Source organism: Akebia trifoliata, chromosome 14 (genome assembly GCF_017979445.1).
Source record: "Akebia trifoliata isolate Shusen 1 chromosome 14, ASM1797944v1, whole genome shotgun sequence".
In the NCBI taxonomy this organism is placed as follows: Eukaryota; Viridiplantae; Streptophyta; class Magnoliopsida; order Ranunculales; family Lardizabalaceae; genus Akebia; species Akebia trifoliata.
The window spans coordinates 16869138-16888612 of record NC_141388.1 but is presented as its reverse complement, the minus strand read 5'-3'; the positions used below and the strand labels follow the sequence as shown (position 1 = coordinate 16888612).

At 31.1% G+C, this 19475-nt stretch overlaps 1 long non-coding RNA gene across 7 annotated transcripts; it reads right to left on the bottom strand.

Annotated features, from left to right (window-relative positions):
• Positions 1-10657: 10657 nt before the first annotated feature.
• On the bottom strand, positions 10658-18843 carry LOC147386462 (uncharacterized). 7 transcript variants are annotated; one of them, XR_015172260.1, is made up of 11 exons: positions 18428-18843; positions 17463-17566; positions 15258-15673; positions 15007-15101; positions 14149-14911; positions 13747-13822; positions 12307-12367; positions 11967-12110; positions 11666-11712; positions 11094-11165; positions 10658-10872 (listed from the first exon to the last, which is right to left on the bottom strand). It is a non-coding gene; the product is annotated as an uncharacterized LOC147386462 (long non-coding RNA). The 7 variants fall into 7 exon arrangements; XR_015172257.1 differs by lacking the exons at positions 10658-10872; positions 11094-11165 and having other exon boundaries at positions 11206-11712; positions 18428-18516; positions 18610-18843; XR_015172254.1 differs by lacking the exons at positions 10658-10872; positions 11094-11165 and having other exon boundaries at positions 11207-11712.
• Positions 18844-19475: the final 632 nt, after the last annotated feature.

Below are 19475 nucleotides of genomic sequence, written 5' to 3'. Positions count from 1 at the left end.
AACACCCTTCAACAATCGCATGATCCTTTAAAGAAAGACTATGCAATTGCGTTATTTAAATAATTTATTGATCTCATTAATCGTCAAATTACTAATGATAGTTGTTGGTGGTCACCAATTGTTTGTGAAATCCATCAATGTTGCATCCAACTCTTTTTTGAGTATGTCGGAGTCAGTGGCTCATTAGACTTGACTTGTCATGATTTGTCTTATATATATAAGTATACAAAGTAAGATCATGTGATTTAAATGAATAAACTCTTGATGGAGAGGTTTTAAAGAAGAAAAAAAAAAAAGTAGATAGTGAGACATGAATATATAAATTTGGGAGATTTGTAGATATATAGAGAGAACTGTGATTTTTATTGTAGGAAACTAGAACAATAGTAATTAAAAGGGGGGGGGGGGGGGGGGGGGGGGGAGGGGAGATTTAGGTCTAGCGATGACATGACAATTGTAAGGGCGTCATTGTCGAAGAACGACACACCAAGATCGTGTTTTCAACAGAGTTTAGGTAAGATTATATGTAAATACAAAGAACAAAAATAAAGATAGTTGTGCTCTTCTTCTCTCATCTTGAGAGAGAGAGAAATTTTTGTATTTATGGACTTAAGAGATTATATTGTACACCTTATTGATTGATACGACCATCCTGGATTTTTCATTTTTAGGATATTTTATACATAGATTTGATGTTGAAATTAATCAATGTTTGTGAACTAAACTTGGATAATCCAAAAAATATGATTCAGTCCATTTTCCTTTACCAATTCCACTTTTCTTGACCACCTAAATAAATAAAAATCAAGTGTTTAAGTTCTACTAATAATAAATAAAATTTTAAAAATGACTGAATCTCACTTAAAATAAACATATTGTTACCCTAAAAGTCAAAAATAAATTAAAGAAAAAAAGACCCTAGGAAAATGTGTAGAACATAAAAGTAGACGGTGGTCGATTTCAAAACATGTAAAGTCGGTTCAATGACAAATGACAAATGTAGTAGGCAAAGGATGCAATCCTTAATTTCCCAAAAAGAAGTGGTGGGCATTAATGGAGAATGATATATTTCGAATATATCAATTAAGATAAGTCAATATTACATAAACCCCAATAGTGTATTTATAAATATTACATCAATCAAAGATATGAAAATTATCATAATGCAAATATTCTAATTTATCAATACTTTCTAATGTAGAGTATCTTAATTGATTTATTCTATTTAAATCTATCATTCTTCATCACAACCTTCCATCTGTAATGAGATATATTAGCAAATCATATAGTATTTCTCATGCACCTTAATACAAAATACCTTATTATCTAATACCCTCCATAATCACATGATCCTTTGAAGAAAGAGTATACAATTGATTTATTTGAATAATTTCTTGATCTTATTAATCGTTTAACTATTAATCATATTTGTTGGTGGCCACCAATTGTTTGTGAAATCCATCAATATTGCATCTAGCTCGTTTTTGAGTATGTCGGAGTCACTGGCTCAATAGACCTGACCTATCATAATTGGTCTCATATATAAGCATACAAAGTAAGATCATATGATTTAAATGAATGAACTCTCGATGGAGAGATTTTAAATAAGAAAAAAAAAAGAGAGATTGTGAGTCATGAATATATGAATTTGAGAGATTTGTAGAGATATAGAAAGAAATAATTTTTATTGTAGAAAACTAGAAAAAAAAAACTTTAGAGAAATGTGTAGAACATAAAAGTAGACGGTGATTAATTTCAAAATATGTAAAGTCGGTTCAGTGACAAATGACATATACAATGGGAAAAGGATGCAAGTGACCAAAATTGTAGGTGGAAATTCTAAAATATAAAGTCGTCAATTTCCCAAAAAAGTGGTGGGGTTGGGGGAGTGGTTGCCCCCCCAGTGCTGTACAATTAGGTCTGTCGGTGTTGGACGGTGAAAAGAGTTAACCCTATAATGTTGCTGTGGATTGGATTCTAGGCTCTAAGTCTAGACAACCTATAATAACATCGTTTGCTTTAGTTGTGATGAAATTTTCCTCAAGTGTGGGAGCCACGTTGGAGGTGGGATCTTGGGTGGCCAACACGTTAGGTCTCTAGGGTTGTCAATGGGCAAGGTCATAAATGGGTCAATATTATTCGGGTCACAAAATCCTAATCCGAGCCTGATTCATGTCAAATCATTTGGAAAAAAAAAAACCAATAAAATCTCCTATTGGGTGACGCTGTTAGAAGGATAGTTCCGAAGTCCGAACCTGACCCTGAAGATAACGGACCTTGTCCTGTTTATATCTAAACAGGTCTAATAATACTACCCAAACCCAATTCAGGACGGGTCGGGCAAAGACTAATCCATTGACAACGTTACATATCATGTAGGATGCATGGTGTGTCTCTTTGACTTGTACTTGGTGACACAAATGTCTTAACCGATTTCCATAGCCAATTTTTATAAGTGATCTCTCTCTCTCTCTCTCTCTATATATATATATATATAGGGTCAGGTTCAAAGGACAACCATTTCTACACACATATAGACAACGTGTTTTGTCTTATATGGGCAAAAATATTTGGAATGGACTGATTTTTTGTGAGGATGATCTCTGTGATGAGGGGATCATCCTGGCAAAAAATCATCCCATTCCAAAACTTGTAACCCCATCAAAATTGATTTACAAAAATTGGACGGTCTATAATTTTTCAACAAAAATTGGACGGTCTAGAAGTTTCATAATGAGCTGATTTTTGGCAAGGATGATCTCCTCACCACAGAGATCATCCTCACAAAAAATCAGTCCATTCCAAACATTTTTACCCATATAAGACAAAACACGTTGTCTATATGTGTGTAGAAATGGTTGTCCTTTGAACCTGACCCATATATATATATGGGGACGGTTCAGCAATCCTGTCAAATATTTTTCAAAATATGGGTTGGAAGCTTTGGAATGAGCTGATTTTTTGTGAGGATGATCTCTATGATGAGGAGATCATCCTCACAAAAAATCAGTTTATTCCAAAACTTCTAATCCCATCAAAAGTGATTTACAAAAATTGGACGGTTCACGATTCTTCAACTTGTAAACTAGGGTTAGAAATTTCAAAATGAGTTGATTTTTTGTGAGGATGATCTCTTTACCGTAGAGATCATCCTCACTAAACATCAGCCTATTCCAACACTTCTAACCCCATCAAAAGTGATTTGCAAAAAATGTTTGGCACAAAACTTGACAAACTTTAGGATTGCCGAACCACTCCCTATATATATATATATTATATATATATATATATATATATATATATATATATATATTGTTTATTACAAATTTATTGTTTATTGTCAATTCAACATTGTAGTTTGACAATGCAGTCCGGTTCAATTAAATTACAAACAATATTTATTATTGAAAATGAGAAAAACAAAAAGAGGGAATGAATTTAATAGATTCAAAAGTGAGAGAAAGGAGAGAAGAAATAGAGGATTTACACAACTTCATGAGAGAGATGAAGGAGAAAGACCAAGGGAGAGAAAAGTAAATTGAATTATATTTGGTTAGATGTGTGAAGTTTATTTCGATTTTGTACATCAAATCAGATATGACCTAATTTCGATTTGATCTAGTTATTATTAGATTGGGTTTGGATCCTAATATTAGAATCCGATAAGAACTTGATCTAATGCTTATCGGATCATTTCTAATTATGATGGAACCAAATGGACCTTATCCATTGACAGCCCAAGTCCAACTAAACTATCATTTCTTTTTAAATTGTCAATGCTATAATTTTTTTTTGCTTCTCAATATAGAAAAATAATATAATAATGTATTTGATTGGCCGAGAAGTAGAGGAGATCAATTTTGATTTTGTATTGTAAGAGGTTTATAAAGGGTGTTTTAGACTTTTCGTCATTAAATAATTCTGTCGTTTTAAGAGTTTCTATAACAGGATAATATTTGTGGCAAAATCAGTGTTGTTGTGTTGGTGTCGCATTTAATATTCAATTAATGGAAATCGATGAACCTCTAATACAACGTTAAAAACGAAGAATTCTACTCCCACACCAACTTTTTATAAGCTGCCACACAAGCAAATGATAAATCCCCTTACAAAACCCAACACTCATCAGGTCAAATCTTATTGCATTTCTTGCATGGAGAAAGAATCGAATTAATATTTCACTTTTTATAAACCATTTTTTTTCTTCAGATTTAACAGATATTGTAGTACCATATATTTTTGTTTCATTCAAAACTCTAAAACAAAGCTAAGGAAGATAGAAAATGAAATTTTTTGATTTCCTACTCCAAGAAGGGGTTTGATTCAAAATCCTTACGAAGAAGATCCATAAAAACCATTACTCAGAGTAAAGTGAGTAATACCACTGCTTATTTCAATATCACTTTTGTAGTTGATCGACTATATATGAATATGGTTAAGTTTGATTTTTTAACTCTATTTTGGTGAATCAGAGTTCGGTTCAAAAATGAAGATTATGAGGATGGAGATTGATCATTGAATATTTCTTTATGAATAATGCTAAAGTAACATTGTGGGGAACATCATGTGGGACATTTCTAACGTGGAAGTGAGTAGGAGCCACAGATACTTTTCATCAAGTTCTCACTCATATCTTGATGAAGAGTATCTATGGTTCCTACACACTTCCACGTCAAAAATGTCCCCCGCAATGTTACTCCAACGCGCCTCTTTCTTTATTAGCCATAACACAAAATTTTCATCTAGAAAGCCAAAAAGAATGATAAGGGACTATGGAAAATTTTAGAAAAATCTATTATTTATAGATTCTCTATGTGGTTTAAGTTCATACGCAAACCTCTTTTAAAGAAAAAAATGGTGACTTTTGGATAGCACTTGTGGGTGAATAATTTTATTGATAAGGATTTTTTTCTTCCCTTTGCTAATATGATGATTCTAAATTAGTTTATTGGGTGAATTACCATTTCGTGAGTTGAAAATGAGTAATTTACGATTTCGACTAACTGTTCCTTTTAATTACCAAAATGTGAATGATTACGTTTTCATTAAAAAAATTCAGAATGATAACGAATTCAATGATTTTAAAGTGAGGTTTGTAGTGACAATTTCGTAGGTTTAAAGTAACTATTTCCAATTAGTTACTTTAAACCGACAAAATAGTCACTTTAAAAACCTCCAAATTCATTATCGTTAATTCATGTTTTGGTAATTAAAATGAACAGTGAGCTGGAATCGTAAATTCATCAAAAGTTGATCACTTTGCATAAATATCCCTAATTTATTTCTTCACTTACGAAATCACTATGATTTTGAAAATTGATGTTCAAAATTTTTCCACATGTGTAGATATGAGATTTTCGTCTCCGAAGATCTCTTCTATTTTGGGTTTGAAGTTGCCACCATTATTTTTTTGTAAATGGTGTGAATGGTCACTCGAAAAATCATTTTTTTTGTTAGCGACTTGTATGAATAAGGTCCATTGGTCTACCCTAGATCTAGGTAAGGGATTCATATTAGGAAGTAGGGAAGGTGTTAGGCACCCTACTCCGTCCACCATTAGTGATAACCTTGAATTCGGTTAATCTTGGAAGTGAAAATAAAAAAGTTGAGAAATCGATTTGTGCCATTGAGTATGAGGGACTTTGATTTTGGTTCGAATTAAAAAGAACTACCTTATTGAAGAATGGATCCTCTATAGTCCATACCTTAGAGTTAGTTTGGAAAATATAGTATTTTTTTTTAATCAAGGGCTCATTTCCATAGGACAAGGGCCCAAGACCTTAGTTTCAAAATTTTGGTGGTGTGTGGATTCATGTAAGGTTTTTAGAAATGTTTTGAAAAGGTTTTCTTTTAACCTCTACTTTTTCGATAGAGCTAGGGCCCAATTTACCAGAGGTAAAGGAGGTTTTTCATCCAATCTTGAAGCTAAAAAAAGAAAAAAGGGGGGAAGGGGATGAGAGAGTCTTTAGAGTTCTAAGAGAGAGAGAGAGATGGGAGAGTTGAAGCTTTAAAAAGATTTTCAAGACCTAGGGAGTTTAAGTCTTTTTTTCTTGGGGGGATTATATTAAGAAAAAAAAATTTATAAGATTTTGAAGGTAACTTTTAGAGGTAAAGGGGGATGAGAGACTGAAAAAAGGTAGAATGATGTGAGGTTTATAAATATGATGTGTGTAATTTAAAAATGGTGGAAGAGTGTTTGTGGAAGGGGTATAAATGATTGTTTATGATCCAAATGTGTTAGATCTTTCAACCCATTTGAGTTGAGTATTAGATGAGTTGAAATAAGTGGGTTTTGATTAGAAAATTGGGGGTGTAAAAGAGTAACTATAAATTAAGTGTTAGATGAGTTCAAATAAGTGAATTTTGATTAGAATAATGAAAATGTAAGGAAGTGGTTGTAAATTGAGTGTTAGATGAATTGGATGGAGTGAATTTTGATTAGAAAAATGAGGGTGTAAGGAAGTGATTGTAAAATATTTTTGGAGGGTGGAAGATGTGGTAACATGTGTCCATTTGTGATGATTTTTGATGATTGGTTATGATTGTTGGATTTGGGTCGAGGCTTAGACTTGGGATAGTAGTTGGTCTTTAAATCTAATGGGCTTGATGGTGGATTGTGTATGTATATGATTGAATTTTAAGTCTAATGAGCTTAGGTGATGGGTTGAATATATATTTGGGTTAGAATTGAGTTGAGAGGTATGTGATGATGGTTTAAAAGAATGTGGATTTCTAACCCATGGACCAAGTAAGAGGAGATCGTAGACTATTTATTGAAAAAATAAGTGAATTTTTTGAAGGTTTGGACTTTAAGGCCTATTCTAATTTTTATGGACTTTTCACTTTGCATGAAGGACCTATCTAAATTTGGGTGTCTGCAACATATTAATTATATGTTGATGAGATGTCATGGTATATCGACTTGATTTATCCATAAACATACTTAATCCAGAAGATTTTTATCTACTCTCACAAAATTATTACTAAAACAATTTATTTGAGAATCATATTTTTAAATTGGAAGTGAATAGAAAATAAAAAAACACGAGGAGGAGGAGGAGGAGGAGGGGAAAGGAGGATCTTTTATACTAAGTGTGAGGCTTTATTTTATATGAAATTAGGGACTTATTTAGTTTGAAATTGGGAGTTATATCAGTAAAAGTTGATTTGTCAATACAAATTCGTTCTAACGAACCAATAACGCTGCTATAATCTAGATAAGTGGGACCAAGTGATGTGGGGTGAGAGAAAGGTTGCTTCATTAGCCGGATCCTGACTTGTCAAAGAAAGGTGGCTTCATTAGCTGGATCCGGACTGGTCAAAAAAAGGTCTCTCTCTCTCTCGTCTCTATATAAGCAGCCCCTAATAAACATCTCATACCATAACAGTTTTCCTCGTTACTTACCTTCCATCTTTGCTCCAACCCCAAATCTCTCTCTCTCTCTCTCTCTCTCTCTCTCTCTCTCTCTCTCAAGGAGTAGTCTCAATTATTTACAACTGGCTAACATACAGGCAGCGCTGGATGCAGAAGAGTCCAACAGAAGGGTTGTTTCTGCGCTGTACGAAGCGCTACACAGTGGAGACGTGAATACGGTTCACCGACTACTCGCACCTGACATAGAGTGGTGGTTTCATGGCCCACCATCACATCAACATATGATGCGATTGTTGACTGGGGCCACATCACACCAATCATTCATATTTGTGCCTACCTTCATCACTGTGATTGGGTCAATCGTCCTTGTCGAAGGTTGCGATCAGGACCATTTAATCTCATGGGTTCACGCGTGGACGGTCCGTGATGATGGAAAGATAATTACACAAGTAAGGGAGTACTTTAATACATCACTTACGGTGATAGAAAACTCTAATCCAACCTCATCACTTCGTTGTCTCTCTCTTTGGGAAAGTAAGCTTTCCAAGAGTATAGGAAAGTCGGTGCCAGGGTTACTATTGGCAATTTAAGTTAATTAATTGGTGGTATGGGCTGAACTACCGTACTACCGTGTGTCAAGTTCCTAAGTAGCTTCTGTCTTTAGTAATTTGATTTAAGTTTGGAGTGTTGGTTGTTCTATTTATGATGAGGAAACTGTGGTCCTCAGTTACTGTTATATGGTGTTTACATGCTACAATAATAAGCTGGTCCTGTGTCCTTTTAAAGTCTTTGAATGTCAATTTACTTTTTAATAATAATAAAAACCTAAGGGGTTGGTTGAACTGTAAAACTAGCAATAAGGATTTGCTCCTCAGTCAGGCTGGAGTGACTTCAAGCTGGATCCTCAAGTCACACATCTTGACGTGAAAGTGGATAAGAATCATAGATGTTTTTTCACGATTACTATTTGCTCCATCATAAAATTGAGGCTGACCTCCCAACTTATCTTATTACACGTTAAGAAACTTTAGAGATGTTTAGACGTGATGAACAACTATAAGAATTAGTCTCATCACAAAAGGGTGTGGGGGCAAAGCCTGTGACGTCAAAATAATGATGATATCATACTATGAAGGTTCATAAGTTTGTTAATTTAGCTCATTGGCCTAGTCGAAAAAGCTAGGATTAAAGTTGAACATGTAGAGTGTTAGTTCAAATTGGACTAGGGCTTAACAATGTCCAATTCGACTTGATCTGGTCCGCTAATATATTTTTTATACATACATATGTTATATGTGGTTAGTAAATAATCAAAAGGAATTGGGAAAAAAGCTTTGAAACAAGTTTCCTGTCAAAGTTTTTAAGAAACTATCATGTTTACATGACCCTAAACTAAAGCCCTAAGTAAAACCTATCTTTTGTATAAAAAATTATTAAATAAAATTAAGATTAAATAATAAATAAATGAATATATATATATATATATATATATATATATATATATATATATATATATATATATATATATATATATATATATATATATATATATATATATATATATATATATATATATATATATATATATATATATATATATATATATATATATATATATATATATATATATATATATATATATATATATATATATATATATATATATATATATATATATATATATATATATATATATATATATATATATATATATATATATATATATATATATATATATATATATATATATATATATATATATATATATATATATATATATATATATATATATATATATATATATATATATATATATATATATATATATATATATATATATATATATATATATATATATATATATATATATATATATATATATATATATATATATATATATATATATATATATATATATATATATATATATATATATATATATATATATATATATATATATATATATATATATATATATATATATATATATATATATATATATATATATATATATATATATATATATATATATATATATATATATATATATATATATATATATATATATATATATATATATATATATATATATATATATATATATATATATATATATATATATATATATATATATATATATATATATATATATATATATATATATATATATATATATATATATATATATATATATATATATATATATATATATATATATATATATATATATATATATATATATATATATATATATATATATATATATATATATATATATATATATATATATATATATATATATATATATATATATATATATATATATATATATATATATATATATATATATATATATATATATATATATATATATATATATATATATATATATATATATATATATATATATATATATATATATATATATATATATATATATATATATATATATATATATATATATATATATATATATATATATATATATATATATATATATATATATATATATATATATATATATATATATATATATATATATATATATATATATATATATATATATATATATATATATATATATATATATATATATATATATATATATATATATATATATATATATATATATATATATATATATATATATATATATATATATATATATATATATATATATATATATATATATATATATATATATATATATATATATATATATATATATATATATATATATATATATATATATATATATATATATATATATATATATATATATATATATATATATATATATATATATATATATATATATATATATATATATATATATATATATATATATATATATATATATATATATATATATATATATATATATATATATATATATATATATATATATATATATATATATATATATATATATATATATATATATATATATATATATATATATATATATATATATATATATATATATATATATATATATATATATATATATATATATATATATATATATATATATATATATATATATATATATATACATTTAACCTATGTCCTCCAACCTGTACAAATTGAAAACTTTAAAATAAATAATATAAGAGAGCTGCTATTGCCACACTAACTTTTATTAATCCTGCACTAATACATAAGTAAATCACCAAAGAACTGCACATGTTTATAGTTTAAACTAACATTTTTATTCAAGAGTCAAGACTATGTTGACAAAAAGGAATGGTAATTTCCATAGTAACAAGTTAATTAATTCTGCACAGAATGCTAAAACTAAAAAGTAATATATGTAAATTCAAAAATTTTAGTATGTTAGCATATAAAAAATCATACCTTGCATATTTATACTACCCATCTCTTGTGTTCACCCTTTCAATGATCCTACCCAGAAAATTTTCTGTTTATATCCGCTACCAATGCTAGGGTCTTATGCTGTCAAGGAGCTTTATCATCCTTATCTACAGCTCGTGGATCTGCTCCCTTGTCACCAAAGCCAGTTTTGAGTCATGAAATTGCAAATAATGCCACAAAAGGCTAAAGAACATTTTGGACACATTCTCTAATGACCATATGCCAAAATAAGATAATAATTTTTCTGTGACAATCATAAAAAGGGGGGGGGGGGGGAAGGGATATGCTAGCAAAATTACTAAATGTATAACCACCACGATGGGGCAAGGATAATAAAGGTCACCTTGAGAAACGTAGTTGGGCAAACAAATTTCTGCTTCTGATGAGAATACAATTGTGCAATGGTATTTGGCCTCTTGAATCAGGAGCATTAATGTTAGCAAAATTAATTAAAACAAGTAAATGATAACCAAATTAAGATTTTAAATTAGTAATGCTCAAATGGGTGCTCTATAAAGCAAGGTGTGATAGTTTATATTGGACAAAATAATTGAAATAATGGGAGGATACTTTAAGTTCAAGTTGATATCCCCTTTAGTGTATTAACGCTCAAACTCAAATGGCCCTTAATTAAACGATGATTTATTTAGGTTAAAATAAAACCTATCAGATTATAATATACAACAACAATACTAAAAATATTGTTCCTTGAGAAAAAAATCAAGGGCTCCCTCAGCATTCAAACAGTAGGACATCTAGACAGACATGGTAAACCCATCAACGCCACGAGCCATCTAATATGCATGTCTAAAAGGTTGGGTTCTGGGTTATGGATCATGGGTTCTCGCAAGCCGAAATAAACAAATGTTCAGGCATATTAACATACCAGCCATAGACATTTTTAACAAAACTTACCATTTCACGTACACAGCTGTCATAGGCACTGCACACAAGACTCCCATCTGAGCCATAATAAGAAGCCACAAATGTAAGGAAAATTCAACATCACCACAAATTAAACTAAAACACCATTGAGTTCAAATTATATTAGATCAAACCTGACTACTATACAGGACATGGCAAGTAACAACTACATTGCCCTACCTGAACTATGCCATGTGAGAAACAACAACAAATAAGGGAGGTATGCCTATGAGAGAAAAAGAAAAAAAAAAAAAAAAGGAGAGAGAAAGATATCAAATATGATTATATTTACCTGACAGAAAATGAGTCAATATGAGTAGCTTCTCTACTGGTAAGAAATGGAGTAGAGATAGATGGAACATCAGCCACTAACCTTCCTTAGTTGTTTCTTCTCATTGTGTTCTCAACACCTTTAGACTTCGCCGATTCCAACAATCTTGAACATCAATCCAAGATTAGAGATGAATGACAACCCCATAGGAAAGATACACAAACATGAGAAATGAAAAAAGTTTAATCACCATCGTCAAAGCATGCCAAGTGTAATAAGACACCTAAGACTTTCCATAAGAGGATCAAACAAAATATTCCTAAAAGAAGTAAAAAATGAAGACAAAAGTAGTCCATCTAACCTGGAAGACAAGTGGTTTATCCAAATCCATAGTAAAGCTGTGTGCAACCATCTTAGAGCTTCTTTTATGTTGGTGGAGGTAAATTTTAAATGATAAGTAGGTTAGACAAGAAGTAAAAATTATACTAAAAAAAGGGCTATGGAAAAAAAAAAAAAATTAAAACTAAAAGGCAAAATTAACTTCATTGGATTGACTCATAAATATGTAAAGAACTGGAAATGTAGTTTAATTATGATTCAGAGAGGGGACATGATACAATTGTTCATCTGTTCGAAATATCTAAATGTTGATTGTCAGGATCATTTGAAGATTCCAAAGAATGACATATTAAAGAGATGTGATTAGCAATTCAATAGGATGATTCCAGGGACTGCTATAGTAATTTATGTAGGTTCAAGTTCATCAAAAAACAATAGTGGAAACTCTAGTAAAGAAAGGAAACTCTAGTAATTTTTCTAGTTTTAGTTATAAAAAAAACTTGTTTTTAGATGTGTCCTATCTCGAGTGTTACTAGAAAGTTAGTGGCCCCAATAGATGACATTAATAGAGGGAAAGTCAATTGAGTTTTGATCATGTGTAATGAAGAACTGTAACATCCACAATTAGATTTAATGTACAAGCTGTAAGGTCTAATTGAAAATGACGTAAATATAAATTATTTTAAGATATGAATGACAAATGCATCAAGGACGATAACCCAATCATGGTTGGTGACCTGGGTGCCTTCATTAGAAGGGTACATCAAAATAAATGCTTATGTGTTGAGTGCTGAAAACATAAATGGTTTTGGCTTCATCACAAGGGATCCTAGAGGGAAGTTTTTGTTTGTAGGTGATGGTCCATCTGGTTCAATGATATAAGCTCCAATTGAGCTTGAAGCAATCTATGAAGGGCTATCATATAATATTCAAAAGGGTATGCTAATGTGATTGTCCTAGCTGATTCAAAGTATCCAGTCCAGTAGTGGACTGCATTACCTCTGTTTTCAAGGCCTTGTGGAAGCATATTAACATCATTTGGAAATTTGAGGAAGCTAGAAGCAAGTGTTCAACACCAACACTAATACAAAACTGAACCTTGCACCTAAGAGGATTTAAAATCAGGATTACTAGGGATTACCAACACAAATCCAAATATGCATGAAATCAAATTTCAAATAAAAAAATCAGAACGCATGTAATATATGTGTATTTGTACATCCTTAGAATGTAAATATGCACTAATGTAAACATAACATAGCAGTATCAAAATGAATAGCTCGAAGAACTCGTTGCGGATCATCCAAAAACTTCTCCATCGGAGGTAAAGGAGTAACTATCTTTCCAACTTTCAGATCATTTATACATGAATAAAGAATGATGTGTAAAGATACAATGGATAAGTAACTCTTGCAATGGAACTAAATAGATCATCAAAATAACAAGATTGTTAAAAGATTACCTTCAACTCTGGGATAAACTGCTATTTTTTAATCGACAACCTTATTCACCTCTCCCAGCAAAAATTTCAAATCCACCTGAAGAGTAGTTCAACAAGTACATCAAATCAAATTCAACTTATGATATGCATATTTGCACAATACAATCAGCAAACCAAAATTAAGAAAAATCAAATGGCATTGAGTACACACGACCACACTGACAGTGATGGCACAAACCTCAAAATGTGCTTCAATTGTGAATTTCTCTAAAATGAATGTTCTACTGTTTTAAGAATTTTTTCCCCATGAATTCAAACTATTAAAGTATAGAAATTAATATTTATATAGGCAATGACACTTCTAAAAGAAAGTAAGAAAGGAAAGCTTTATTTATATTAAATATTACAAATTGAGAAACTTACCAACAAATTTTGGATTTCTATTGATGTTTTTCTAGAGAGTCCAATACTTCAAGTTTCCCACCTTGAAGAGCTGTCACAGAAGGAATGTGTTGGATCATCCAATGGTCCACTCCTTCTCTTTCACGATGATGATGATAGTGGTGGCGGCGCAACCTCTTGATGAAGTCTTCCGGCATGTCATCTATCAGGAGTGTATGAAGGGATTTGAGATGTTGAAAGCCATGGGGAAGCTTCTTCAACTTTGGGCAATCTGTCATAAAAAGTTCTTTTAAGGATGGCATCATCTCCTCCTCTATCTCACTCAATTCCTCCAGCTCAGGCAAACCATATATCCCTAAGCATTTCAGTTTTGGAAAACTTAATTGTCGTCCCTCATTGCTGCTGCTGCTAGTGCTACCCCAACCAATCTGCCTTCCCAAGTAACTGTCCTGATATAGTATAAGTACCTCCAAATTGGGCAATTGTGCCAAGGTGCTGAGTGAGCCTTCCATTAAATTGTTATTATGTAATACTATTCTCTGTAGCCAATTTAGAGAGCGTGTCCAATGCGGTAAGTGCCCTTCCTTCATAACCCGCCATAAATACAATTGTATGGAGAACAGAACGTCCATCTAAATTGTGCTTCATGTGATGACTAAAGAGTGATCCTTGGATTTTACAAGAGACCCAATGTCTTCAATTGCTGAATATGCTCAAGTGGGAGGGGAGGAGGTGACCAACTGGAGTTTGCCATCTCACCGTCAACGTCCTCCACGACATAATCCTAATTATGCAGTCAAAAAGCAACTTCAGTGATGAATGATCATAAATTCGATCTCTAATGAATTTTTAATAGAAACAAAAGCTGCAAAGATTCACCAAGGTAACGATGATGCCACTGGCTGTGTCACAACAGTGACTCACTTTTGTAAGCATCCTTTTTGCAAGGATGTGATAATGTCATTGCCAAATACCTTGCCCAAACAAAATAGAGAGATAGAGAGAGAGAGAGAAGTTAACAACTTGCTCCAACTGACATCTACTCGTACTATCTTGAACAACGCGAGAGAAAGAAAGGTTGTCCATAGTGTCACGTAAATAGCAGAGAAGCACGGGCAGAGAAGCATTACCTTGCCAATGGCAGCGGTGGTGTTTCCGGCAGTCATAGGTGGATTGGTTTCCTGTCTTGAACCCTTCAATTTCCCCTTCTATGGCCATTTGATCAAGATAGTAGATACTTGGGAAGACTTCTGAGTGGCCATCCTTGGTAGCTCTCCGGGACAAGCTCACCAAAGGTACTTCATGTGCTATAAGTGGCCCCCATAGGAAAGACAAGCCTGTTTTAGTAGCTCCAAGCCCTTGTCTAGTCCCTTGAGAAGGTCCCAACTGATATGCTTGTTGATATTAAGACCTTGAAAGCCCAAACCCTGATCTGCTTGCACAATGAGAATCTTAGATTTATCAAATGGGGGTACATTGAGAAGCTTGTCATTGGCAATTAGGATGGAGCCAACCACCACACGAGATGCTGCTTCATGCAATTCATCTGATATGCAGAAATCTATTTTAAACATAAAATCAGACACACACACACACACACACACACACACACACACACACACACACACACACACACACACACACACACACATATATATATATATATATATATATATATATATATATATATATATATATATAATAAGAAAAGGGGAAAAAAGCCCACTTATCCCTTACAGATACATAAGCATTGAAATTGATCCAGCACCCATTAGCTTAGAAAGGTTGGGTTTTAGTCCAATTGTAATAGCAAGGAAAGAAACATGCAAACTCATGGCTGTGGAGCAGAATGCCAGCTGATTGAGCTAAGTGAAGCTTACTTCACAGTTCAACCAATGCTTCTCATAAGCAATACTATGCTGCTAGTATAAGAGAGAGAAATTGAAAATGACCATACTAACCATCAGAAGACCGTGATTATCTTGCACTCCATGTTAACCATTATGAAAATGAACACTGGTATTGTTTTAAATTTGAAGTGCTCAAGTGATTTCTCTAAAGAAAACAGGAAGCAAAAACAACAAATACTTGGCATCTAAATAACGATGATACCTGCGTGTGGCTACCACGACAAAGGTTCAAAACCCACCTTTCACCCACTACTTACTAACTTGTATCTCACTTGCCAAGCAAAGGAAAGAAAAACTTCATAATTCAACTTGAGATGATTTAAAAACTATTCCTACTTGTGATATTTCCATATTTATTTATATAGACAGCAAAAGTAACTCTTTTTAGAAAAATAGAATGAACTCCAACAATGCATAGCATGATGCCAGCGTAGATACATACATATATCCAAGTACATGAAAATGCATGTATTTTTATAACTTCATTAAACAACGATGAATTTAAACAAAATTGGACAATTAGAGACCCAGACAGAAGAAGCAACACAAATTACTTTAAATAGCAAACAAACAGATTAATCCTTGAAACAAATGCATTTCCTGATTTTGCTCAATCTCTTCTGGCAGCAACAATTCCAAATCATATTAGACAATTTCACTCTAGATTGAAGTAATTTGTTGAAAGCATAAATATCTAATACGTCTGTTCAGACCACAGTTTTAAAACTCATCCAACAACAAGATTACTATTAGTCCATTTAGATTACCAATGTGAAACACATGTTAGAACATGACTTGGGAGAGTCATCTATCTGAGTCTTGGAGGCATTCAGGGCAGATATCTACAATGAATCACCCGTCTCAGCTTTGAAAACTCGGTCAAGTCGATCAGTTCTTGCATTTTTCATCATTTTTGAGAATTTAAAGGGTTATATTGTATATAAATTATATTTTATGATTGGGCATATATTAATACAGCTTATAATATAAAAATAAACATTATTTAATTATAAAAATACATTCATAAAAACAATTTTAAATCAACACGATAAACAATGCATGGAAACTACAAAAAGTTTGTTAATCTAAAATACATGGCAAGAGATAACAAAACCAAGTTCGTGAATAAATATTTTAAAAATGATGCATGGTTTAGTAAACAATAACTCCAATAGTCTCAGGGATTGAGAGAAAGTATGTCATTCACAGATTCACTGTCAAATGTGATGCCTTGGAACAAAGCAATTCAATATAAACAAAGAGAACACATTCTCATTGAAATAGCCAAACAAATCACGAACATCCTGTGAACATACGGTTTGAGTGAAAGGTATTGTCCGTTAATACTTGAGGCAAAAGGAAAACAAAATGATATCTCTAGCATTAATTCCATAAAATTATGGACAACGGAGAAATAAATGGTACCTTTAAAGCTGCACGTTTGAATGGTCGAAGATATGATTTGACTAACTTATAGATCAATATATCTAAAGGCACAACGCAGCTTCCATCTCGCAACCATGGGTGAGCTGACAACATAGAAGTGTTTGTTAGTTTCCAACATGCCAAAAATAGGCCACACCCAAATGCTGTCACTAACAATAGATATCCCAAATGTTCAACATTTAACTGAAAGCAATAGCAAAAGAAGAACATGAAGCACAAGTAAAATCCAATGACTACTATAATCAACTAAAAAGATGGACATACAAGAAAAATAAAGAATAATAGGCTTTTAACATAATTTTTTTGGATTTTAAAGCAAATTAATGACAGAAACTACAGGAATCAAAAAAGAATAATTCACTTCACTTTTAGTCATCCAACCCAATATAAAACATTATCTAAAATAGAAATCAGTTTATAATCTATCAGAAATTAGGAAAAAAAAAAAACCTTTTTCATCGCCATATCAGGTATCTAGATAATCACACTTGAGGTTGTTCCCTATATTTGGTTAGATTTTCTGTTTCAGACTTTTTAAGATTTCTAAACTAAATAACATAAACAAGCATAAAAAGCTTTCAATCGCATAAAGAAACCATAATAGTCATCAAATTATTATAACTCTACAATGTCAATGTCAAATAAATTTCCATAGTAGATGGATTCGGGCTTCCTTGCCTTATTAATATCTCCACCTCTTAAAAATGAGTTTCCCATGGATACATACAAGAGTGTTAGGCTTTTTTCTTCAAATAAGTTGGAACTAATATGAAAAACAACAATTCTGAATCCAAAATTAATTAAAAAATAATTCTGGACTATAAACTATTTTAATAAAAATACAAGAAAATCCCTTTATCCCCAATCACCAACAATAGATTCCTCCAAAACTAAAAAGACCCAATCTTACCCAAATAGGAAATTAAAAATGGGAGAAAGCTAACCTTTATAAGCAATTCGATGGAGAAAGGAGAGAAATCCTAGGGTTTACTTCTATGGAGGAGCTTAATACCCTTTGAAATCGTAGAAATCCCTTCGATAGAATGATACCCTTAGAAATTGCAGAGTTTTCGATCGAAAATCTTGAAATCGCAGGGTTTCTACTTGAAGTTGCTGAGAAATATACCTTTTGGAGGAGATGATACCCTTTGTAAGAGCTCCAAGTGAAAAACCAGAGAGAGAGAACAAATTCTTCTCTTCATCAACCTTCGAATCAAATTTGTTTGAAGCGTTATAATAGGATCGAAGCATCAATCTCATCAAACCGAACTTTCAAAAATTTGATGGCTTATAGCACACAATCCATGCCATCGAGCTTGCAATTTTTCACGTAGTGAGAGAGAGAGCAAAGAGCAGAGAGTGAGAGGGCGGAGAGAGAGAGAGAGAGAAAGCAAAGAAAGAGAGTAGAAAAAAATTTAATTTTTTTAGTGGCTGCTTCGTGCACACAAATAAGCGGGAACTCTTAGCGCCAATTTTTTATATAGGAAAGTTATACTCTATCGCAGCGGAATATATTATCCGCCGTTATATCTAATTTTAAAAAAAATTATAGCGAAAAACTGGCGATAAATTTTTACTCTACCGCGGCAGAAAATGTAATCCGCTGTTATATTTAATTTTTTTAAAATATTTAATAAAAAGAACTCTCTAAATCGAATTTTTTATATAAAAAATTATACTCTATAGCGGCGGAAAATATAATCCGCTGTTATGTTCAATTCAAAGACTCAAGTTTTTTATATAAAAAAAATTATACTCTATAGCGGCGGAAAATATAATCCGCTGCTATATTCAATTTAAAAAAAATTGATACAGAAAACTCATTAAACCAAGTTTTTTATATAAAAAAATTATACTCTATAGCGGCGGAAAATATAATCCGCTGCTATATTTAATTTTAAAAAAATTGATAAAGAGAACTTACTAAATCGAATTTTTTATATATAAAAAATATACTCTATAGCGGCGGAAAATATAATCCGCTGCTATATT